The 27,144-nt window shown below is 38.8% G+C and overlaps 1 protein-coding gene and 1 non-coding gene across 12 annotated transcripts in view; one reads left to right on the top strand and one right to left on the bottom strand.

Annotated features, from left to right (window-relative positions):
• ERC1 (ELKS/RAB6-interacting/CAST family member 1) overlaps positions 1 to 23,408 on the bottom strand; it is a 547,045-nt gene extending 523,637 nt beyond the window's left edge. For all 11 annotated transcript variants that reach the window (XM_046012301.1, XM_046012300.1, XM_046012305.1 and 8 more), the window contains exon 1: positions 23,180 to 23,408. The gene's annotated coding sequence lies outside the window, so the exon portion shown is untranslated. The remainder of the gene's footprint in view (positions 1 to 23,179) is intronic.
• A 1,897-nt stretch (positions 23,409 to 25,305) lies between these two features.
• LOC123947806 lies at positions 25,306 to 25,408 on the top strand. Its single transcript, XR_006819839.1, has one exon. It is a non-coding gene; the product is annotated as a U6 spliceosomal RNA (small nuclear RNA).
• The last annotated feature ends 1,736 nt before the right edge of the window (positions 25,409 to 27,144 follow it).

Here is a 27,144-nt window from a genome sequence, read left to right as displayed (position 1 = left end):
TAAGTTCTTTAGTAAAAGCTCCTTCTGGAAAATTTCAATTTTCATTCCTATTAGGCGAAGTGGTTTTTTGTATCCCTTAGCCAGAACATACAGATGGCCATACAGAAGTAGTAATTATGAGAATAATCTACTTCAAAGCCTCCAAAAGGAACCAAAATGCTGCTGAGACAAAACCTTCAAGGAACAGAGGCATAGCTTGTGGAGGTCAATACTTTGTGACCTAGGGTTTTTCTTAACATCCTAAATCCTACTTCCCATATTCATGACCAAATCTCCACGACGTCTTAAAGTCAAATAACAAAACAGTTCAGACCTGGCCACTACTACATATTCACAAAACTTGTCAACCAGGTTAGAAAACCATAAAGAGAAGAATACCAGAAAATTCCAGAAATCATTTTTCCCCATAAGAAGAGCATTGGTACCAGTACCTACATATACTGAGGGAAAACACACTCCAGTGGGCCCTACCCACAGACACCCCAGTACAGGTTCTCAGAATCCTGGAGTACACCCAGAAGCCTAAAAATAAAAAGGCTTCCACACACAATGATTGTATGTCAGCCTTTAATTCTCACTCTTCCCACAAATAGCTACAAGCATTAACAGGCAACTGCAGACAGTAGTCTCAACGCTTTCCTCACACATTAAAAGGTTAATAGCTCTCCACAACCCGAATCTCCAAAGGAACACCAAATTGTCATAAATCTAAGGAAAGGAGAAAATCCTTCAACAGCAACATAGTAACCTACTTCAATTAATTATAACTGCCATAGATGTGCTTTGAGATATTTGCAACATGAACTAGAAAATACATCACCCATTAGCTATGTAAAGCATTCTGCGTGAAATTGTGACTAAATCTCAAAATTACTAGTCCAACCTGCTGTGATGGACTATTTTCCTGAGTAATTAGCATTTAAATCAGAAATCAACTGAATATTTCAAATACTGTATTTCAACATTTGTAAGGTTCTGTTCATGAGGGTTATAAAAGTCACTAGAGGCAAGTAAGCTGCTATCTTAAGTACTTCAAGCAAAGATTAACATAACAAATTTTAAAATCCCATTCAAGTACAATTTGGCAGAAACTATCAAATGCATTTCAAGTGTGCATGCCCTCTGACCTAGAAGTCTCACTTTTAAAATACCACAGGATATATGTGCAAGGATGTTCAATTATTGTATGATCTGTACAGCAAAGAGAGAAAACTTAAATTTCTGCCAAGAGACTAAAAAAGGACATTTACAAACTAGAAAATAAAATACTGCTATGACAAAAAATTCATTAGGGGCACCTGGGTGGCTCAGTCGGTTAAGCGTCTGCCTTGGGCTCAGGTCATAATCCCAGGGTTCTGGGATCCAGGCCCACATCAAGGCTCCCTGCTCAGCAGGGAGTCTGCTTCTCCCTCTGCCTACTGCTCTGCCTACTTGTGCCACTGCACTCTCTATGTCAAATAAAATCTTTTTTAAAAATTCCTTAAATCTATATCTGACAACCTCTATAAAGACATGATACATTTTGAAGAAAAGAAACTTACAGAAGAACTGTATACAGAAGAACTGTATAATACAATCCCATCAGTATACAAAAGGTTATATACATGTATGTTTGTATACACACAGAAATGATCTGCATAGTAAGCTATTTCTGAAAGGTCAGATGGAACTACTTTTTCCCTTGCATATATACTTCTTTTTAATCCTTTAACAAGGAGCATGTATTACTTTTACACACACACACATTCTCACTAGAAACTAAAAGCTTAAGTAAGGACCTCAACCATTCAGCACTACTGTATGGTAATTAATGGGCTAGGCTCCAGGCTGATAAAGTCTCCTAGAGTAGTAATTTAAACACACACACACACACACACACACACACACACACACACAATCAGTTAAAGCACATATGTCTCCACTTCCAAACTCCATATACAACTTATCAGGTTTGCTAACACCATGCATGGGTTTGTATGACCATAATACGATTCCTGTAGAATACAAAAATTACAGAATTATGTGGCTATAGTAGCAATGTTTTGGTGACACTCCCAACAGAAAAAGCCCCTCTGCCAGGAGCAGCAATAACACAACACGTGTCATGGCTGCCATTCCATTCTTCTTTATGGGAGGAAAAGAAGGTGATTAACTCAGTTATAGTTAAGGTAATTATGGTTTTTAGTCATTCTTATCAATCAGTTAATCAAGTTAATTGTAAGGTCTATCAAAGTTCTCACCATGACAAACACCTTGTCAAGCGGTTACTTAGAAGCAAATACAAGTTTTAATCATAGTTGTTCTCAACTTTTAAAACAACCTGTGCCACTTAGTTCAAGAAAGTCCAGCTGGAGCCTAAAATATTCAATTTTTTAAATTCCAGCTGTATTATCTTTCATTTTACACATCTCATACTACACTATGATCAATTCAAGAGAAAGATGAACAAATCCTATCAGACTGATTAAACTGAACACACTGACTAGATAAATGCACATGTTCATCACAAGCCATTATCCACAAATCTGAATTCCAAAAATCTATGGAAACCAAAAACTTCTGTAACCAATTTGGTGGCAAAGCCACACCTTAAGTGATGCAGAAATACTTCTGTATTTGATGAAGGAACTGGAAGATGCCCCTCAATCCTGCTTGGAAAATTAAATACAGGGGCACCTGGGTGGCTCAGTGGGTTGAAGCCTCCGCCTTCGGTCAGGTCATGATCCCAGGGTCCTGGGATGGAGCCCTGCGTCGGGCTCTCTGCTCAGCAGGGAGCCTGCTTCCCCCCTTCTCTCTGCCTGCTTCTCTGCCTACTTGTGATTTCTGTCTGTAAAATAAATAAATAAAATCTTAAAAAAAGAAGAAGAAAATTAGATACATCACCTAAAATCTGAAAATTTCTGAATTCTTGCTCAAAAAACTTAGGCCTGTATAATTGGAGAAGATCAAATATCCATATCATTGTTTGTCAAGACACTTATAATCAGGGAAAATTACACAAGGAGCTTTTAACTCTACAATATTTTCTTTCTTAAGCCAGGTGGTGGGTATACAGGTATTAATTATACAATTCTAACCTCTGGCACATCTAAAATATTTCATAAACTTTAAAAGTTTAAGTAAAAAATTGTAGGTACCCGGGCGCCTGGGTGGCTCAGTGGGTTAAAGCCTCTGCCTTCGGCTCAGGTCATGATCCCAGGGTCCTGGGATCGAGCCCCGCATCGGGCTCTCTGCTCGGCGGGGAGCCTGCTTCCTCCTCTCTCTCTCTGCCTGCCTCTCTGCCTACTTGTGATCTCTGTCTGTCAAATAAATAAATAAAATCTTTAAAAAAAAAAAAATTGTAGGTACCCAATGTTTGATTTTCTTCCCTAAAATAAAGGCATCTATATTCAAAATATTTGTTTCCTTTCTTAAAATACAAAAGCATTTGGGAAGCATCAAGTTTGAAAATGGTTACGCTCAGGGTCTTAAGAACATTCATATCTTTTGATACAATAATTCCATAGGCAAGAAGCCTATCTACTTAAATGAACTAAAATGTACATAAGGGGTGCCTGGGTGGCTCAGTGGGTTAAGCCTCTGCCTTCAGCTCAGGTCATGATCTCAAGTCGTGGGATCGAGCCCCACATCGGACTCTCCGCTCAGCAGGGAGCCTGCTTCCCCCTCTCTGCCTGCTTCTCTGCCTACTTGTGATCTCTCTCTCTCTCTGTCAAATAAATAAAATCTTTAATAAAATAAAATAAAATAAAATGTACATAAATCCATTACATTATGAGTTATGATATACCAGCTTTATTATTACTCATACATTTGGGAAATGTTTAAGTAAAATCTTTATAGATTTCATACGCCACCTACAAAAATACGTCTACAACTAATGTCTGACATAAAAAATATTTACAATACAGTACATGAAAATGGATATACATTTAACATATAGTATACTCTAGAGTTTGCAAATATCCATATAAGCAAAACAAAAAGAATCGGAGGAAATCTGTCTACTCTGTTCTTAGCAGTTGTCAAAATTTTCCCAATGGGTATATAATACTTGTTAAAAAAGGAAAAAAATGTTTAAAAGTTTTAAATAGAAACAAGAGTGAAAAGCCACTATAATTTAAGGTGATCATTTCTTCCTTTTGAACCTGGTCTCAAAATCCTTCCCAACACACGAATATAATATCAAACCTATCTACTGGCCCTAAAGGCATCACAACTTTTTTTCATTATTTGTAATAATACAGATGCGAGATGTCTAATATTATTTTAGACCAGAGTGAGTATACGGGAACTACTGTGAAGAAGACAGCCAAGATCTCTCAGGACATATGGGGTAAGCATTATAAAAATGTTTGTCTTTACCAGTACACTTGAAACATGGCACACTGCCAGATATAATGGGCAAGATAGGACTTCAGGAAAAGACTTGAGAAAAAAAATTTGCAGAGTCAGTAAAAATTGTAATTCTTTTCTCTTTGAGAGTCCATTTTTCTCCTGTTACCACGGTTCTCTGAATAAACTCCACCAAGGGTATTTTTTTTATCATAATTCTTTACACATATATACACAAATGGAGAATTACAGACTCTTAAATTCTATAGATTTATCCTAGAGTACTACAAAATCATAAGTTTAAGAGATCCAAAGAGATTCAAACAGAATTCATTGGTTCCTGGACTAACTAAAAAAAGACGTAGACCATAATATACTTCAAAGTTCCAGAATTAAAATGTATTTTCTATTACAAAATCTGGTTATGTGAAACTTTACAACAGAAATATGCTACACCGCACCTTAAAAAAAAAAAACAACTTTTCACATCATATAAAGCATTCGACATAGTATGTGGATCATAATGAGCACTCATTAGTATGAACAATAAATATATTTCCTCTATTTTTTAAAGATTTTATTTATTTGACAGAGAGAGAAAAAGTGCTCGCACAAGCAGGGGGAGCAACAGGTAGAGGGAGACTGAGTAGAGAGCTGGATGCGGGACTCAATCCCAGACCCTGGGATTATGACCTGAGCCCAAGGCAGATGCTTAACCAACCTGCGCCACCCAGGTGCCCCCAACTTCCTCTATTTTAAGTTAAACATTCTTTCATAATTTAAAGTTTCTGAAATTGGGATTCAGTGTACATCAACATGTGTGTTTTTTTAAAAAACAAATTATTAAGGGGCGCCTGGGTGGCAGAGTTGGTTGGGCATCTGACTTGGTTTCAGCTCAGGCAGTGATCTTGGGGTTATGGATTGGGTGCCCCATCAGTCTCTGTGCTCAGTGCACAGTCTGCCTGAGTTTCTCTCTCCATCTCCCTCTGCCCCTCCCACCGCCCACAGTCTCAAGATCTCTCTCTCTCTCTCAAACGGATAAATCTTCAAAAAATAAATTATTAAATTGATGGTACAGTCCAAGAAAGAAATGGAAACTTAGAAATGAGACATGGTATTATACATGGTAAATACTTACCATGGATTCTTCCTATAATCCTTCCAGCAAAGCTTTCAGGGAGAAAGATTATTCCATTTCCAGATGAGGAAACTAAGGCTTAAAAAGGCTCAGTAAATTGCCCATGATCACAAAACCTGACTCTTAACCACTAATATGCTGCATACTCATCTACTATTTTAAATCATACCAGATGCATTTATAGTTTAATGAAGCACCAAAAAAGTTAATACTGATTTGTCCTAAATCACAAATTTATTTCTCTCCCCATTCTTCACAGTCCCTGCCATCTAGCTGTCTGTTTCTACACCTCTTTCCTGAGCTCCAGACCTGAATTTCCAACTGTCAAGGAAATGCACTTGGTTATTCCAGAACTGCACTGCCCAACATGGTAGTCACTAGCCACATGTAGTTAGTTGTCAAGCACTTAAAATGTAGCTAGTGAAACTGAAGAACTGAATTTCTGATTTTATGTCACTGTAATTAGAAGTTAAATTTAGGGGCGCCTGGGTGGCTCAGTGGGTTAAGCCGCTGCCTTTAGCTCAGGTCATGATCTCAGGGTCCTGGGATCGAGTCCCGCATCAGGCTCTCTGCTCAGCGGCGAGCCTGCTTCCCTCTCTCTCTCTCTCTGCCTGCCTCTCTGTCTACTTATGATCTCTCTCTGTCAAATAAATAAATTAAAAAATAAATAAATTAATTAAATAAATAAATAAAAGTTAAATTTAGGGGTACCTGGTGGCTCCGTCAGTTAAGTGCCTGCCTTTGGCTCAGGTCATGATGCCAGGGTCCTGGGATAGAGCTCCCACCCCATCCCTGTCATGCTGAACCCTGAGTCAGGTTACCTTCTCAGCACGGAATCTGCTTCTTCCCTCCTTATTTCTCCTTCCCCCACCCCACCCGCCCCCATGGCTTGTGCTTGCTCTCTCTCTCTCAAATTAAATTTTAAAAAAAAATAAATAAAAATAAAATAAAAGTTATACTGAAAAACCGATAATTCAGTTACTAGAAAATTTTTATGTATGTATGTTTGGAAAATGTCAGGTATGTGAGGCCACTTTTTCGAATGCAAATTTTATGAAATCTAAATGTTGATTATTTCTGGTTAAAAACTTAGCATGTAAATTAAGATATGCTGTAAAAGGGGCACCTGAGCGGAACAGCATGCAACTCTTGATCCGGTTTATGAGTTCAGGCCCCATGACTGGATGTAGAGATTACTAAAAAAATAAATTTATTTTAAAAACAAGAACAGATATGCTATTAAAAAGGTACACAACTCATTTCAAAAACTCAGTATGAAAAAATAATGTAAAATTGCTCATTAATAGTTTTTTAAATATGTTTTAACATGTTGAAAATGACATTTAGAATGTATTAAGTAAAATAAAATGTTATAAGAATTATAAGATCTAATAGTTTCTCTTTGTAATGTGAATACTACAATTTTAAGGTTTTTTTGTGTTTTTTTTTTTTAAGATTCCACCCATTTATTTGACAGACTGAGATCACAAATAGGCAGAGAGGCAGGCAGGGAGAAAGGAGGAAGCAGGCTCCCTGCTGAGCAGAGAGCCCGATGCGGGGCCCAGGACCCTGGGACCATGACCCGAGCCAAAGGCAGAGGCTTTAACCCACTGAGCCACCCAGGTGCCCCTGAATACTACAATTTTAACACGTGGCTCACGTCATATTTCTATTGGCCAATACCTTCTAGAGGTCCCTGCTGTCCTCACCACAGCAATCAGTAGTTCAGTAAATGGCATGACAATCCCTCTAGTTCAGTGCTCCAACCAACCATCTCTAATTACAGAAGTGTTCTAGATCTGATGACTAGTGCTGGTGGTGATGGTGACAACTATGTGAGACTCACAGAATCTCTTAAAATATTATGGAGCCAGAATTCTTGGGAGATTTAGGCAAATACCACCTATTATTTTGACTTCCCTCTGGGGAAAAGGCAGTAGGTACAAAAACTGCAGACCAGTGCTGTACAACAGAACTCTCTGTAACAATGACAATGTTCTGTATCTGCACTTTCCAATACAGAGTCCCATTTGGTGCATTAAGCACATAAAATATGGCTAGTACAACTGAAGAACTGAATTTTGTATCTTATTTCATTTAAATTACTTTAAATTTAAGTAGCCATATATGACTAGTGGCTCCTAACTGGACAGCACTGTTCTATGTGCTCCATGGGAAAGTCTGTAAGTCACCTTAGTCTCCTTCCTCCCCATCAACTGTCCTTTCCCCCATAAAAGCACACGTAAACACACACATACATACACACACAAATTCTGAATTACAGAGTCCTGTGTTCTCTAAAGCTTTCCATTCTGTCTGCTTCCCTATTTCCACTTCTACTTTATGGATTAAGGCCACAACCTCCTAGCTGGCCTCCTCACTTAGCTTTCCCCTACCTACTCTTTATAAAATGTAAATATAAACATTTCCTTTTTTCATCTCCAAAGTCTTGCCATCGCCCCAAGGTAAAATTCCAGACTCTAACATGATTTACAAAGCCCTTCAGGATCGAAACCCAATCTCTAACTTCATCTTTCACCACTCCCTTCCACGCCAGTTCTTGTCTGTATCATTAACGCTTATCAAATTCCACTAACAATGCCTGTTTACTTGTCTGCCTTCCCAGTCTACTAGCATCCTAAAGGCAGAGACAATGTTTCAAACATTATATTGCTAAGACAGAACACAATATACATTTATACTAACAAAGTATACTAGATTGTCCAAGTATCTTTTTGAATAAAGGAAGAAAGGGAAAAAAAGAAAAAAAGATATAGATATGTACTACTCTTGAACAACTATGAAAATAAAAATTTGGTAGAGTAGATATTTTTGTTATACTATTCGAAAGAATTTTAACATGAATTTGTTAAGAATCAACCCACTTTTGAATTTTTCAAGAAAATCTTGATTGGTACTTTTAAAACTATACATACATACTTGCTATGTAGAAATAAATATTTATATACTTACCTACATTTGTGAATACAAACCTAAAGAATTTATATCCATTTTCCACTAACTTATTTTTTTAAGTATAATTAACCTTCAGTGTTGTATTAGTTTCAGGCGTACAACATACTGTTCAACAATTCTATACATTACTCAGTGCTTACCACCATCAACATAGTCACAATCTACCACCAAACATTTTTAGAATAATACTGCCTATATTCCCTACCTTGTACTTTTCATCTCCATGAGTTATTTATCTTATAACTGGAAGTTCTTACTTCTTAATCCCCATTATCTATTTCACCCATCCCTCCACCCACCCCACCCCCTCTGGAAACTAGCAGTTTGTTCTTCCCATTTAAAAGTCTGTTTTCAGTTAACTTATTGTTAATAACAACCAAGGAAACAGAGAAAAATTGCTGCTCTATTAAAATTTAAAAATACCAAGCCTTAGCATAACCAAATTATTTCAAAATGGGTTCAGAAACTTGGCAATACTATAAAATTAACTACCAAGAGACCATTAGAAAAGTCACCTGAACAAATCGAGTGCAATGGTCAATAACTCTCCTTTCAATCATTCTTTCTACTTATTCAGGGAAGAAAAACATCAAGCAAAGGTTTGGCCTACATTTAATTAAAGCAGTTCTGAAAAGGAATGAAAAACTATTTGAAATACTCAAAATGATCTGCCACTGATCAAAGTGAAGTCAATATTGCCATAAAGGTAGAAAGGTCACCTATGTGGCTTCTGTAGGGATGTATCCTAAAAGATTTGAAGGGATATACTCAAAAAGGGGTTAAAACATAGCTACTTCTTCTCTCATAAGAATTTTTTTAGTCTCTTAGATCTCTAATAACTTACTGACCAATTTTAAGTTCAAATCAGTCTCTTCCTTGAAAAGGTCAGCAACAGTAAATTCTATATGTACAAGGGCAAAATTATACTCAAGGGAGAAAAAAAATTATACTCAAGAAAACAACGTCTCTATCAATAGTTTTTTCCTAAAGTGAAAGCTTATAAAGGCAATCTTAAGAAACTCTTTACCCAGTAGGAATTCCATTTCAAAAATCCATGTAATAAACCACAGTAACAGGTTAAAAAAAAAAAAAGAATCTGTCTCAATAGATATGAAAATGCATCAGGCAGAATTTTAGCATTTACTTTTTTTTTTTTTAAGATTTTATTTATTCATTTGACAGACAGAGATCTCAAGTAGGCAGAGAGGCAGGCAGAGAGAGAGGAGGAAGCAGGCTCCCCACTGAGCGGAGAGCCCGATGTGGGGCTCGATCTCAGGACCCTGGGATCATGACCTGAGCCGAAGGCAGAGGCTTTAACCCACTGAGCCACCCAGACGCCCCAGCATTTACTTTTTTTAAAAAATATTTTATTTATTTATTTGAGAGGTAGAGAGAGACAATGAAAGAGAAAGAGCATGAGAGTAGAAAGGTCAGCGGAAGAAGCAGACTTCCTGTTGCGCAGGGAGCCTGATGTGGGACTTGATCCCAGGACCCAGGATCATGACCTGAGCCGAAGGCAGTCGCTTAACCAACTGAGCCACCCAGGCGCCCCTTTAGCATTTACTTATGATTAAAAACTTTATATTAGGAATAAAAGGAAATGTCTTAATCTACAGAGAAAGAGCTCTGCTGTTCCATATTTTATGGCAACTTGTACCATACTTAAGTCTGGGCAGAATGCCTCATAATCCCCCCAGAACAGGAAAGGATGGGAGGCCCATAAGGAGCTACTACTAGGCCATCTCCCATCGCTTTTCTCTCTCTCCTGGAGGATGACATGAGACAGTTTCTCATCACATGACTTCCAGCCTGCCCATCTCGGAATAGAGCTACAGATCTCAAAATTGCTTTCTGGCAAATTTGAATGGGCTCTTCCATCAATAGGGTACCCCACTGTATTCAATGGCAAGGTTTTTGTTCTCGTATTGACTTTTTTGATGTGCGAAACAAGGGTCACAAGGAACTGGCACCTTTGGCTTATTCACCTTTCCACTGCCCATGTAAGATAAACTGCTTAAGTCTGAAGCGTTCACTGTATCTCTATCAGTTAAATCAGTCAGGCCTTGTCTTATGTGTGTATACCCTTGACAATATCATACTTAATAGTGAAAAGTTAAACCCCTCTGAGACAGGAAAATAACAAGCATCTCTCCTATTGCCACTCCACTCAACAACACACCACAGATCCTCGCCAAAGTAAGACAAGAAAAAGTATAAGAACAGCAAGAAAAGACACAAAACAGTCATTATTCACAAATGCCATGATTACATAAGAAGGAATCCAAGAGAGTCTATAGATAAAATTTTTAGAATTCATAAGATTTGGTCAAAACCTGGCAAAATAGAGCCAATACTCAAATTCAACTTCATTCCATATGTCAACAACAAATAGAAAGTAAGATGTGTTTTAAAATTCCATTTAGGGACACATGGGTGACTCAGTTTGTTAAGCATCTGCCTTCAACTCAAGTCATGATCCCAGGGTCCTGGGATTAAGGCTTCCTGCTCTGCAGGGGACCTGCTTCTCCCTCTCCCTTTGCCTGCCACTCCCCCTACTTGTGTGCTATCAAATAAATAAATAAAATCTTTTTTTTTTTTTAATCCCACTTATATGGGTGCCTGGGTGGCTCAGTAGGTTAAGCAACTGCCTTTGGCTCAGGTCATGATCCTGAAGTCCTGGGATTGAGCCTCGAGTTGGGCGTCTGCTTGTCCCTCTCCCTCTGCCCCTCCTCTTGCTCCTGTGTCCACACATGCTCTCTCTCTCAAATAAAACTTTTAAAAAAATAAATAAAATCCCATTTATAATACCACCAGAAACCCAAGATTAATCTACAAAAGATGTGTAAGAATAATGCACAGGAAAACTATAAAACATTATCGAGATGTGAAAAACAAATAAATAAAAATACCATATTCAGTGATTCAAAGACTCCACATTATGAGGAAGTAATTCTACCCAAATTAATCTATAAATGCAATGTAATTTCAATCAGGACACCAATGCTTCTTTCCCTTTCTTTCTCACCAACTTATTTTTAACTTGACAAACTTACTCTAAAATTTATATGGAAATACAATAGACCGAGAATAACCAAAACATTTTTTTTGAAGATTTTATTTATTTATTTGACAGAGAGAGTCACAACGAGAGAGGGAATACAAGCAGGGGGAGGGGGAGAGGGAGAAGCAGGTTTCCCGCTGAGCAGGCAGCCCAGTGCAGGGCTCGATCCCAGGACCCCAAGGTCATAACCTGAGCTGAAGGAAGCCGCTTAACGACTAAGCCACCCAGGCACCCCAACCAAAACATTTTTTTAAAGAACAGCTTCATTAAGTCAAAACTTACATACCATAACACTCATCCATTTTAAGTATCTAGTTTGAGGAGTTTTAGTAAATGTATGCAGTGGTGCAAGCATCACTACATTCCAGTTTTACATTTTCATCACCTCACTAAGTTCCCTTATGCACACTTGTAGCCAAATCTTCATTCGCACTCCTAGTCTCAGCAATAAAGGCTTTTCTAGAAATTGCATGTAAATAAAACTATAAACTGGCAGTCTTTTCACTCAGCAAAACACTTTTGAGGTTTATTTTATTAAATTAGTAGTTTGTTCCTTTTTACTGCTCAGTAGTAGTCCATTATCTGAATACACTATATTTTATCAACTTACCAGCTGATAGACATGTGGCTTGCTTCCAGTTTTTACTACCAAGAATAAGGCTGTTACGAATATGTGTAGACAAGTGTTTGTAGGGATATATGTTTTCATTTCCCTTGGACAGATACTTAAGGGTTGAATGGTTGAAGATACACAGTGTATGTATCTGTATATACAGTATATACCTGTATATACAGGTGTGTATGTGTAAATGTGTGTTCAACTTAAGAACCTACCAAACTATTTTCCAAAATGCCTGTGACATTTAACATTCCCACCAACAATACACAAAAATCCCAATTTCTCTACATCCCTGATACCATTTGGTACTTCGATTTTTTTTTATTTTAGCCATTCTAGTGGCTAAAGTAACACATTCTAGTAGCAATAGTAACACACTGTAATTTTAATTTGCATTTCCCTAATGGCTAATAATAATCAGTTATCTTTTTCAAGTGCTTACCATCAGCCGATTTTCATTGATGAAGTTGTCTATTCAAATCTTTTACCCATTTTGGGGAGAGTTATTTGTCTTATTACTTAGTTATGAAATCTTTAGATATTCTGGATGTAAATCCTTTATCAGATAAAGTATTTGCAAATATTTTCTCCCATTTCATGGTTTGTTTTATTTTCTTAATGGGTTCTTTTGAAAAGCAAATTTTTTTAGTTTTGATAAAGGCCAATTTATCAATATTTTTCTGAGTCATGCTTTTGGTGTTATATCTGAGAAATCCTCTCCTAACCCAAGGTCTCAAAGATCTTCTCCTATAAGGTAAGGTTTGAGTTTCATTTTTTTGGCATGCTGATATTCAATTGTTGCAGTACTTTCCGTTAAAAAGACTATCCTTTCTTCCACTGAATTAGCTTGGTTCCTTTATTGAAAATTTATTAATCATAAATATGTGGATTCATTTCTGGACTCTATTCTGTTCCACTGTTGCATATGGCTATCCCTATGCTGATACCACACTGTCTTATTTACTGACCATGACAGTCACTAACAGACATTCAATGTGAAGACATTCTTTCAGGTGCCTCGCTGGCTCAGTCAGTAGAGCATGCAACTCCTGATCTCAAGGTGATAAGTTCAAGACCCTCATTTGGCCTAGAGCTTACTTGGAAAAAAAAAAAAGAAGAACTCTTGAAAAACAGAACAAGGTGGGAGCACTTACTCTACCAGGTATTAAGACTTACTATAAAGCTACAGTAATTAAAACAGTCTGGGATCAAGCCCCAGTCCGGCTCTCTGCTCAGCAGAGGGCCTGCTTCCTCCTCTCTCTCTGCCTGCCTCTCTGCCTACTTGTGATCTCTGTCTGTCAAATAAATAAATAAAATCTTAAAAAAAAAAAAAAATTTTTTTTAAAAACAGAAAATTGAGCAAAACAGGAAAGTGAGCAAAATATTTTAATAAGCACTTCATAAAATGGCTTCAAATGACCAAAAGACAAAGTTATTCAACTTCACTAGTTATCAGTAAAATGCAAATTAAACCATGCAATATCACCATAAATCTACCAGAATAGCTGCTATCAGTAACACTGACAATACCAAATACTGGTAAAGATATAGAACAAAAGGAACTCTCAAATATTGCTTTGGGGCAGTTAAGTTTGTAGACTACAAAGGAATATTGTTTGGCAATTATCTACTAAAATTCCATTTAGACATACTCTATGACCCAGAACTTTCACTCCAGGCTCTTACAGTCATCAGAAATATATGCACCGTAAGACTGTACAAGAATGGTCACAGTGGCATAATTCATAATGACCCAAAATTGGAAATAACCTAAATATCCGTCATTGATATATGGATAAATTGTGGTATACTTATACAATGGAAGACTATTTAGCAATGAAAATGAACAAACCACAGCTAAAAACAACAAACCTAAATCTCAAAAAATGCTGAGTCAAAGCAACCAAGCATAAAATATATACAATATGATCCCATAAATATAAAATGGAAAAACAGACAAAACTAAATATAGGTTTATGTAAGAAAGAAAAGCAAAAAATGATTCCCATAAAAGTCAAGACAACAGTTATCTTTACGTGACTGGGAAGGGGCAAACAAAGTCTGTGGAATGACGGCAAGGTGCTAGTGTTTGACCTAGATGACGGTTACACAAGTGTTTGTTTCATAAGTTAAGCTATGCATTTGTTTTATACGTTTTCCTATATGTGTGTTACATTTAAGAAGGACTTCAAGAAGAAATTAATTCCTTCACAATAAACTATACCACTACAATAAAATTATGTTTAAGGTCCAAACTTATTTCATGAAATATTTTCACAATATCAGAGATGTCTAACTGAGGTTCAGACAATTTTTTTCCAGTTACCTAATTTCCATACAAAGGTCTTTTAAACAAAAAAGTAAAACAATAAAATAAGGGAAAATGTAAATAATATACATAAAGGACTGTCTGATGAAAACCATTGTCTATTCATCGCACAGCCCACCATAATAAAGAAAACTAAAAAGAAAAAAAAAAAAAGAAAACTAAAAGGAATACCAAGTTTAGTTTCCTTCTTGGTCAACCACTAAAAATGAGAGTTCAAATGGACTTTGGGTGATAATGATGTGTTGATCAAGGCTCAACTATAATAAATGTATCACTCTGGTGGGAGATGATAATGGAGAAAGCTCTGCATGTGTGGGGTGGGAGCAGGGATCTATGAGAAATCTCTGTACCTTCCACTCAGTTTTACTGTGCACCTAAAACTGCCCTTAAAAATATTTTTTTTAGGGGCACCTGGGTGGCTCAGCGGGTTAAGCCTCTGCCTTAGGCTCAGGTCATGATCTCAGGGTCCTGGGATTGAGCCCCGCATCGGGCTCTCTGCTCAGCGGGGAGCCTGCTTCCTCCTCTCTCTCTGCCTACTTGTGATCACTGTCTGTCAAATGAATAAATAAAATCTTTAAAAAAAAATTTTTTTTAATGAATTCAAGAGTTGCTACATTTCAAACCACAGTCCAATCATGTGTCTCCTAATCAAAAATCTTCACTACCAACTGTGTTACCAACACAGTAACTCAAAATGGGAAGGAAACAAAACCACCTAGCAAACATTCATTCAATGCTTGGAATCTGAAAGGGGATGCACTACCTCATTAAAAACATTTACACCATCACTGAACACCAATGACTTTTATAAAATCAATACGAACAATAAAATGGAAGGTACAAGAATAAGAGAAATCAAGTATACCAGCTTTGGATGTGCTTAGTTTAAGCGGCATGCAAATGGAAATACTGAGTAACAATGGTCCTTACAGTCAGCAAAGAGGTAAAAGCTGAAGTCAGAAAAATGAATACTCAGCATGTAGTTGAAAAATGAGATAGGAGATGAGATCACTCATAGAAATTCACACATTTAATGAATGGCTAGAGAAGGATTCAACAAAGGTGACAGAAAAGAAAGCCAAAAACCAGGAAGAAATACAGAAGCCCGATCTAAAGAGAGTGAAAGAAATGAGCATTACAAAGGAGAAATCAGCTGGATCAAATGCTGCTGGGGTAGGCAATCTTGACAATGGCTCTGAATTATCTCTGCCTCTTAGTATTCACACTTTTGTGGAACCCCTCCTTGCATGTGTGGGACCTTAGACAGTCCATTCTAAAGAACAGAACAGAGCAACTGAGAGACTAGTACTACCAAGAATAGGTTACAAAAAACTGGCTACTACCTCTGCTCCTCCTCCACAGAGTTCTCAATCTAGAAGCAAGGTACCATGTTGTAGAGACCCAAATGGCAAGATTGATTTCTTCAGTAAACAACCAACAAGGACCTCAGGCCTGCCAAAAGCCACATGCTTGGGCTTGGAAACAGACCCTGCCCCCAGTGGAGCTTTGGGATGACTGCAATCCTAGTCAACATTTGATTGCAGCCTTACAAGTGACCCTGAATCAGACATACCACACCCAAATGCCTGAGCCACAGAAACTGTGAAACAACAAATGTTTGTTGTTTTAAGTTAAATTGAGAGGGTAATTTGTTGCATAGCAATAGAAAACTAGTACAGCTAAAAGGTTAAATAAGAGGACAGAAAAATAGCTATTGGTTTTAAACACATTAGTAACCCTGCAAGAAAGTTTTAATGAAATTGTAAAGACAAAAACAATAGGTTAAGAAGAGAATCACAGGCAAAGAAATGGAGACAATATAACAAATGTAGATAAGTCTTCTAAAAAGTATGGCTATAAAGCAGACAGCAACTTAGAGAAAGTATGAAGATAGGAGAAGAGTTTTTTGTTAAGATGAGACAGATATTTTAAAGCTTTAATGATGGGGTGCCTGGCTGGCTCAGTTTGAAGAACATGCAACTCTTAATCTCTAGGTCATGAGTTCAAGCCCCATGCTGGGTGCAGAGATTACATACACACATATGTTTTAAAAATAAATAAAGTTTAAGTGATGACGAGTGCCTGGCTGGCTCAATCAGTAGTAGAGTCTACCTAAAATAAATAAATAAATAAGTAAATACGTAAATAAGTTAATTTAACTGACACAAAGCCAGGAGGGTGGGAAAATACTCTCAAAGAACTGTGTTCCATTATGAAGAAACTCTTCTGAAGTTTTTACTGCCTTAACTGAAAACTGATTTTCCCAGGAGCCTCTTTCCAAGCAGCCTTTTAAAGTGGAGGCTGTTAAGTCTCTCACATTCCACATTCAATGTTGGGAAATGAGACTGGTACCCTTCTTTCTTCCCATGCCACCTCCAGACCATGTAAAATCCTGAACTCCCATGTAAAATCTTTGTTTCTCTGATTCTCATGCTTTTCAGCAACACAGTCTTCTACCTCTGCCTTTTCACTATCAGCTAATGACCACCTGGACATCCTCCACACTCAGTGGGTAGATGCTGGCAACTAGTTCACACTGCCACTGTCTTTAACACCACCGCTCCTGGGTTATCTCAATACACACATGGATGAGTCATCTAATTCTGGTTCCTCAAACCCATCATTCTCAGTAAGCAACTCTATTCTCTGGGTATATCCATTCACAGCCAGTTGGGAATTCACTTAATTGTCTTATCATCCATTCGTTCATCAAATATTTAGCAAGTATCTACTATTTGCTCAGTAGAGAACATATGACAGTCCTTGTTCTCCTAAAATATCTCATATTTTCCACAAAGACACCATGAAAATATTGAGGTAAAGTCTAGGTAAATTAAAACTACTCCATTTCCTTATCAGCTTAGGAACCAGTCAACTCTAGGAAATGGAAATTATTATCTGAAGTGACCTCATGAATTCACACTATATTCCAGTGATCACTGTATCCTTTAACAAGGCTTCTAAAACTACCTTTTCTTTTTCTTTAAGATTTTATTTGTTTATTTGAGAGAGAGCACAGAGGAGTGGAGGAATTTCAAGCAGACTCTGACCTGAGCTCAGAGCCCAACATAGGGCTCCATCCCATGACCCCAAGATCACGACCTGAGCTGAAATCATGAGTCGATGCTTAACCAACTGAGCCCCCAGGCACCCTCTGAAACTACCTTTTAAATAAGGTATGCTAAAATACTGCCAGAGTTTAGTATCATAGTCATCAATCTATAAACATATTGCCATGCTGCCCAATACACAATCACTAGTTACAGTGGCTATTTAATCTTAACAAAGTTAACAATTTTAATTATTTCTCAACACTTATACTAGTTACATCTGGAAGTGTTCAGTAAGCCCATGGGACCAGTAGCTTCTGTACTGAATGGGATATAAAACATTTCTATCATCACAGAAAGTTCTATTGGACAGTGCCGGCCTAAAGTTTTTAGTATTCATTTCATTCCTCTCAGAAAAAGTGTTAAAACTCGGGGAACCTGGGTGGCTCAGTCGTTAAGTATCTACCTTCGGCTCAGGTCATGATCCCAGGATCCTGAGATCGAGTCCCTCATCCGGCTCCCTGCTCGCCAGGGAGCCTGCTTCTCCCACTCCTACTCTCCCTGCTTGTGTTCCCTCTCTCTCTCTCTCTCTCTCTGTCAAATAAATAAATAAAATCTTTAAAAAACACACACAAAAAAAAGCTGGTATCATTTTCCAGTCTCCTGAGAACTCCCTGGGGCTCCACAATATCCTAAAAGAATTCCACAAATCAGACATCATTACTACCATCACCACACCCTATCATCACCATCAGGGTGTTGATTTTTACTGAGTACTTAGTATATTCCAAGCACTTTATTATAAGCTTTATGAGTATTGGGTGTCTGGGTGGCTCAGTGGGTGAAAGCCTCTGTCTTCAGCTCAGGTCATGATCCCAGGGTCCTGGGATCGAGCCCTGCATTGGGCTCTCTGCTCAGTGGGGAGCCTGCTTCCCCCTCTCTCTGCCTGCCTCTCTGTCAAATATTTGATCTCTGTCAAATAAATAAATAAATAAAATATTTTAAGAAAAAAAGCTTTATGAGTATTATTTCATTTATTCTGCACAACAATTACATGAAGTAGAACTATTTTTCCCATTTTATGGATGAGAAAATTAACTGAGTTTTAAACAGTAAAGTAATTCACCCAAAGTTATACAGCTACAAAGTGACAGCAATCCATAGAGTTTAAGCAAATTAACAATGTAATGATTTTGCCTTTTTCTTTGTTATGATTTTACTTATTTATTTGACAGAGAGACAGGGAGAGAGGGAACACCAGCAGGGAGAGTAGAAGAGGGAGAAGCTGGCTGAGCAAGGAGCGGGACATGGGGCGTGATCCCAGGACTCTGGGATCATGACGTGAGCCAAAGGCAGACACTTAAGGTTTGAGGCACCCAGGTACTCCATGATTTTGCCTTTTTAAGACAACACACTACTGGGGCGCCTGGGTGGCTCAGTCATTGAGCATCTGCATTCAGCTCAGGTCCTGATGCCAGCGTGGGATTGAGCCCCGCATCACACTGGGCTTCCTGACCAGCGGGAAGCCTGCTTCTCCATCTCCCACTCTTCCTGCTTGTATTCCCTCTCTTGCTGTCTCTGTCAAATAAATAAATAAAATCTTAAAAAAAAAAAAATACAAAGACAATACACTATTTAACATAAAGAAGGGAAGATACCAACACCTCACACTAGCACTCAACACTCCAGCAGACCAAACTATTTTCAAATCACTCAATTTGCCCTACAGTTTTCTGGCCTTTGGGCTTTGCAAACTGTTCCCTCTACTTGCACCCTGTTTATTTAGCCAAATCCTACTTATCCTTAAGATCTCCTCTCAGATTTTCCAATAATGCTGTTTAGGAATTCATCTTATGAGCTGATGTAGAACCCTACTGAAGCACAGGAGCCCATAAACCCCTATTAATTACTCCTCTTCTCTCACCAGAATAAAACTCCTGAAGAATAAGGGACACTGTGCATTATTCATCATGGATTCCATCTAGCCTAGCCCAGGACTTAGAACACAAAAGATACTCAATAAATATGTGATAAATTAAGGAATAATGAAAAGAAGACACATAATCAAGTCATTTCACAAGTATGTATTCAACCAAATAAAATGCTATCTAAGTCGACTTTTACACAAACCTATGATCCAATTCAGCCAGAGAATATTAAAAGTACACACTAAATGGCTTAACTGCCATTTAGTTGGTAAGCAAGTATTTCACAAACATTTTTTTCCCACATAATATACAAAAGAATACTTAAACTAAAGGTCAGAAAAATAACAGCTTCTCTTGAGGGTAAAGAAAATGTTCTAAATTGATTGTGGTGATAGTTACACCCAAAAAAATGAATGATACACTTTAAATGAGTGAATTGTCTGGTATATAAATTATCTCTCAATAAAGCTGTTATAAAATTAAAACAAAAGGCCTTCAGAAGCTAGACTTAAATTATGAAAACAAATACTAAGCCTGCCCAAAAAAAAAACAAAACAAAACAAAAAAAAAAGATAAAATATGTTATATTTATGCAATTTTAAAATAGCTTAAACATATTATTGCACAAAATTTCACTGGTTAGGAAAAACAAGAACTTGGAAGCAGTGACTGCCTTCAGGAACAATGTGATGGGACAGGAAATTTACTTTTCCCTAAGAACTCTTGCATACTTTCTGATTTGGTATGTGCATTACCTATTTTTTAAATGAGTATGATAGTTATTAGTATATTAAAAAATAACAAAATTAATAACAAAAATGTCATATCTGTCTTTAGTATAAGATACTTATATAAGGATACTTATAATACTGCCTATTTTGTTCTGAAAAGATAAAAACTTTAATATATGTTTTTAAAAAATAAACCCAGGGAAGTAAAAAGCTGACAAAGTCTTACATTTATTTCATCTCACACTAAAAAGCATTTACTCATACTTCTGTTATTAGACATTATAACCATGCAAAATTCTTCCTAACCCAACACTCTGACACATCTTCAAACAATGACACACTTGATCATTGCCTTCTCCTTAAAAACTTCCTCTCCGTCACTACTGGTACCTCACATTCTCCTGGTTTTCCTAACCCAAAGACCTTTTATTAATTTCCTTTGCCAGGTTTCTCTTCATCTCCCCAAAAGGTATCTGGAAGGTAAGTTTCATGAAGGCAGGGATTTTTGTCAATTTTGATCACCACTGTATCCCCAATGACTAAAAAAGTACCCAGAACAATACTCAATAAATAACCACTGAATGAATCAGTGCCCCCAAGGCTCAGATACTGAAGAGCTAGAGAAATAAATTGTATTCTCTATAACCTATATGCTGTTTACTTCATTACATTATATTTGTCTGAAAATTGATAAAGAATGTACTGATTATTTGTTAACCAAAATACTTAATTTCCTGTTCTTCCATTGAAGTTTTGATATGGTATGTGTAAAACGCACATTTAACAATCTGCTACTACTTCTAAAAGCATAAACCTAGAACAGAGGAGCAGCTGTTGCTGTAAGAACCTTCACTTTTATCTTGCTTCCAGTACTAATGTTGAATTAACAAACTGACATATTTACCTGACTTTAATAATGGCGGGGCGGGGAAAGCTCAGTAAATTCAACAAGAACATCACAGTAAAGACTAGCAAGTAACATTTCTTGAAAAATAAAATGTAGTATTTTTTTTTTTTAGGCACAAGAAATCTAAAGAGAAACAGGCCACATGATACTTTCCCCCAAATCCCATGATTTCATTCCCACAAAGAATCACATCCCACTGTCAGCCATGCAAATTTAATTTTAGCAATATACACACAAGGTTTCACCCGGTATCTTGGTTCACATTTGTCCTCATTCACACCCAGTTAAAGTATAATTTAAAAGCCAAAACAAAATATGCGAATTTTCATTTTTCCTTCTAAGTAACTAATCCAAATCAAAAGTATTAATTTACCAACTTCTAATTTGATTTGTTTGAATACATTTTATCGAATCTTTTAGAATTACATATTGGACACTCTCGCTTAATAGCTATTGTATCATCTGTTGCCTATAAGTCTGAAGCAGAAGTATTTCTAGAAGATCATAGTCTGCTCATTAATTAAGCATGTTAAAAAAGGCAATGATCTGCAACTACTGACACTCACATCTGTATATTTCTCTCTTGGGTTACAGGAAAGCACTTCTCTGGCTATGTTCCCAAATAAATTGAGTAAGCCTTGGGAAAGTCACTGCTTAAATTCCATTTCATGACGGTTTCTCTTCCTCCACAAATAAATTATTGAGAGTCATGCCTACTTCCATCCATTATATAATACATGTCCATCACAGGACCTGTTTTCTGAGCAAGAAACAGCTTAAATGACACTAACTGATAAGTAAGGTCAGTGAATACTGTAATCTAACAGGGAGTAGGAATCGAGAAAAGGTTCTGATTTAATGAATAAAGTTGTGAAACACTGATGTGAAGAACACTGAACACTGTTTACTCTTAGTAACATGTATCTACCTATCAATTGAGATACATGTCCCTAAAATGTTATTAAAGAGCATTTTAAAAGCACTTGACTCCAAGAACATTTCTCAGAAATTGAGGGACCTCCCAAAAAAAAAAAAAAAAAAAAAAGATTATTCCACTTCATTTTTTAACTGTCTAATAACAAGATCTGCAACTGAGAAATAAAAATAATCCCCAATAATTGTGTTGAACACAAAACGTCTAAATGTCAAGGTCTGTTGAAAAACGAGCTGTAAAAGACAGCTGTGCTTTAAAACGTTTAAGTATTTTTCATATAATTAGCTCCAACAGAACTGTTCAAATCATCCATCCAAAGCAGTCAACCACAACCACCTGCAACTATTACTCAGAAACGTGTCTTCCAAAGCAACCAACCACCTGATTTTCAGGCCTTCTCTTAACGGGACAGGATAAAGCTTATAAGTGAGGTGATATAAAGAGATCTTTCAGGCACAGAAAAAAGACTGGACGGTAACACCTTTAAAGAACTAGGTGTAATGGGACCTATTCCCTTTTGCTACTGCCAGAATGAAGTTGTCTTAATCCAAGATCTCACTCTTCTTGAAGGGTGTAAAACTTTAAACCCAGCCACCCTCACAATGTACCCACCTGTGCCAAAAGCAGAGGGATTCTCTTCCCTCCTGACTCACCTCGCCAGGAGGGAAAATAATAATAACCAAACCCTAAAGTAGAAATGTGAGACCTAGTGCAATAGCTTCTCCAACTGTCTCAAAGGCAACATCCACAGCTCATCTTCCTTTTGAAATACAACCCTTCATCTCCTAGCTTACCATTTCACAGAAGGAAAAAAATCCTCACCTCTTTCCACATTTTACATCAGTCGCCTAAACACACAGGTCTACCCTGACCGCACCCCAACCTCCTCATGGCTCCCCAATTTCTCCATCTCGCCACTACCTCGCCCTCAACATCACGCTTCAAACCCTCCGCAGCTCTCCAAGCGCCCAGAACCCCTACCTCCCATCTCCCACCTCGGGCTCCCCACATCTATCCCCTCAGCTCCCGCCCAATCCTGGAGCTCGGTGGGGTGGAGCCCGCGGGGGGCTGGGGTGGAGTGGGATGGGGTGGGGTGGGGTGGGGTCTGCCCCTCCCCGGACTTTCCCATCCCCCCCGGTAGGGAAAGGAGGGGGAGGGGGTCCTGAAGCCTCACCTACAGCTCCGCCCCTCCCCGGGGGCGCGCTGCCCAGCCCTAGCCAGGGCCGTGAGGAAGAAGCAAGCAAAGAAAAGGCAAAAAAAAAAAAAAAAAAAAAAAAAGCCTCAGCGCCAGCGGCAGGCGGAAAGCTTTCCGTCCCGCCCGACTTCCGAGCTGCCGCCACGGCGGCCGTCTCACCCTCCTCAGGGCTGCCGCTGTTGCTGCTGCTGCCGCCCGGGCGCCACCACCGCCGCCGCCGCCCCCGCCGCCACTACCGCCGCCGCCGCCGCCACCACAGCCACAGTACTGCCCCAGCGCCCGCCGACGTCACTGCGCCCCGCCCCCTGCGCGAGACACCTAGCCCCGCCCCGGGCCGCGAGACACCGCGAGCTCCGCCTCCTCCCGGCCCGGCCACCTAGCCCTCCCGCACCCTCCTGGGAGTGCGACTTGGCAGCCCGCAGTCCTCCGGCGCCTTCCAGAGGAAGGCGGGTCAGGGGCTGGGAGTGGGGTGACTCAAGATTCCGGCGGCGATTGCGCGCCCAAGCAGAGCAACGGGCGCAGGGCGTCCACACCCCCAACGCGCGGCCCCTGCGGCCACGGGAAGGGAGAGCCGGAGCCAGCTCTGGGAAGAAGCGGTAGGTGGGAGCGAGGCAAGACGGCGTTTGTCTCCTTCTGCTTGCCGTAGGAAGTGGACCGACCAGGCCCGAAGAGCGGAATCGTAGCTTTCCCAAACCTTAGAGTCGCCCCACCCCCTCTTTGGCGGGGCCCGTTACACAGGCCCCAGGATCGCCACCGCTGTAGGGGAGTAGGTCTAGCAGTGTCGTACACTCCGGGCTGCGCTCCCGAGGCCGCGGTGGAAACCCTTTGTCCGAGGGAAATTGGATTTCCCCCCACCCTTAGTTTTTGCGAATGTGGCCGCGGGGCTGTGCACTCGACCTTAGGGAAAGAACTTGGGCGTCGCAGAAGACCCACGCCAGTGTGCGTGGTTTTTGTGTGGGAGCCCGGCAGGAGAGGAGAGCGTGGGCGGAATTTAAGATGCACATTCAGCTCCTGCGATGTGCCAAATGCGGAGTTACGTAGTCTTAGCTGGTCTTCACAACAGCTAGGCGAGTCTGTTAAGCAAATGGTACCTTATTTCAGGAAACCCAATTTTCCTGTACTGAATTTTAGTTTTTCTTTTGTTGGAGCCATGCAAAGAGGGCAGCTACATCCATTAATTTAAGAATGTAGGTAAACTATCCCTAATCAAGAAAGTAGGAGTGATGTGATACATATTCGCTCCGGTCTTGTAAGTTGAATCAGATAATTTATAATGCCCTTAAAAGGGGTTGAGTCATATTTTACCCCTCCTTATTCTCCACCACAATTAACCAATTTACACTCCTTCATAATCCCACTTACATTTTCCCGTCTGTCCTCAGTAGTCATTCATTCATTCACCAAATTCTACTGTGACATCCTGCCCAGACTCTGCTCCCTCCTAGATCACCACGCACTTGGATTATTGCAGTTCCCTGTCCTGCTGTACCGTCGCCCCCTTCAGTACATTCAACATATGCCTACCAATTGTTGGACTGTGCTGCCAAAGAAGATTGTAGAGCTGCCAAAGAAGCATCCTAAAATACTTCATTTTTTTTTAGACATCTGGCTTTTTACCCCCCCCCCCCCCAAAAAGCCATCCTTCTTCGACTGTTTTTCAAGAGCTATCTCATCTCACTGCTGATCTGCTCATCCTGTTACTCCTCAGCAGTGTGGGAGGTTAAAAAAAAAAAAAAGTGGGAGTCCTATCCTCGTTTCCATTCTGCCAGGCTCTACTTGAATGACCTTGGGAAAATCACTTTATTTCTGGGTTCTACTTTTCTTAACTGTAAAATGGAGTGTGAACTCGATGTCTGAGATCCAATATGTCGCTAAAAAATGTGGATCTGGAGAGTTACTATGTTAAGCACTAGATTATACATACGCAGGGTACTATCAGTATCACAGACTGAGAATTGTGATGGTTTGTTTTTGGGGGGGTTTGGGGGGGTTATTTTTTGGTTTTCTGCGCTTCCACTGGTCTTTTTTTCTTATTTCCTACTCTGCCCCAGACGTTTTGTTTTGTTTTAACTTACGCTTTATATTTTTTCGTTAAGGCCAGCTGAGTGCACCCTTGGGTAGCACATACACTAAAATTGGAATGATAGAAGGTAAGTGTAGATCCTGTGCAAAGATGACACACAAATTAATGAAGCATTCCCTAATTTTCAAACTAATGTAACATTGGTTGTCAACTATACTTCAATTACAAAAAGAAAGAAAGAAAGAAAATTAGGGGGCACCTGGGTGGCTCAGTCAGTTAAGCATCTGCCTTCAGCTCAGGTCATGATCCCAGGGTCCTAGGATCAAGCCCCATATTGGGGTCTCTGCTCAGAGGGGACTCTGCTTCTCCTTCCCCCTGCTCTTGCGTGCTCACGCTTGCTCTCTCTCTTTCTCATTCCCTCTCAAATAAAATCTTTTAAAATAATAGTAATAAAAATAAATTAAAAATAAATTTTTAAAAAGCTAGCTAAATAAGTACAGGCATGCATTACGTCTTCTTCCTAAGACTCATTAAAATGCTAATAAAGGAATTTTTAAAATAATACAAAACCCGTTCATAATAGAAAATGGGAAGACCACCAAAACACATGTGTATTTTTTAATTTACACACCTAGTGAGTGCAGTCTGACTAAACAAAATGAAAGAAACCATAATGTGGAGTAGGTGTAGGGGGTTCTGAGGCCAACAGGGAGATGAAATAAAGACCTTGATATAGAACAGAAGAACCCTTCCTTATCTCAGATACAGTATGTAGGCATTTATCCCAGGCTAAAAATCAAGCGTTCTCATAATCTCTGGGGAGGAGTTGGGGGCTGCTATTTAAGTATATAATGACTAAGAATGAAACAGTCTTCATTCTGGCACAATAGCTGGTTTTCTACCCACTCACCCTTGAGTGAAGTTGTGCAAGTTGGCAAGACCCTCCCAAGTTCACAAGATTCCTAATCAGCATTCCAATTACTTCATCTTAAACATGAACAGACAACCAAGGATTAATCGCTACTTAAAAGAAGTCTCCAATTTAGGGGGAGGGGAGAAAGATAAACAGAAAATGTTGCCATAGAGGAAATAGAGAAACTTCAGAGAATTTAAAAAATAAAAATTAGTATGCTCATGGACTTTGTATTACACTTATGAAACAAGAATAACATACACAGTATACTTAGGTGAAGTAACAATCCAAGAATAAAAAGTAAGTCTTGAAACCATAAATAAGAAATTGCGAAAATTAGGGGTGCCTGGGTGACTTAGTTGGTTAAGCACCTGCCTTTGGCTCAGGTCAAGATCACAGGGTCCTGGAATAAAGGCTCCCTGCTCAGCAGGGAGTCTGCTTCTCCCTCTGCCTCTTCCCCCTCCCCAGCTTATGAGCGCACTCTCTCTCTCAAACAAATAAATAAACTCTTTTTAAAAAAAAGAAGAAAAGAAATTGCCAAAATTATAAATTCACTTGACATGTTAAAAGAGAAAGTGAATGAAATTTTTACAAATAGAAGAAATAGGGGCACCTAGCTACCTCAGTTAGGAGAGCACATGACTCTTGATCTAATAAATAAATAAACTTTAAAAAAAAAACGCAAAGAAATGGAAATTGCAAGAGAAAATATAAGAGAATCAATCCAAGAGGACTAATATTACAAGAGAATGAGAAAACAGTAAATAAAGAATGGAAAATTACTCAAAAATAATGGAAGAAAATTTCACAGAGCTCAAAGTGTCTACTCACGCAGAGCAAAAACAAAGAAAAAACAACCTTGTAAAAATGTTAGAACTGCAAAAACAGAGATCTTTAATTTCCAAGGGAAAAAAAAAATAAGTGACTCAAAAACAAGCTGACATTAGAACTCTTACCAGCAACTCTAAATATAAGAAGATAACAAAGACTTTCAAGTTTCTTAGGGAA

Source organism: Meles meles, chromosome 7 (assembly GCF_922984935.1).
Source record: "Meles meles chromosome 7, mMelMel3.1 paternal haplotype, whole genome shotgun sequence".
NCBI lineage: Eukaryota > Metazoa > Chordata > Mammalia > Carnivora > Mustelidae > Meles > Meles meles.
This window is presented reverse-complemented; position numbering and strand designations above follow the sequence as displayed.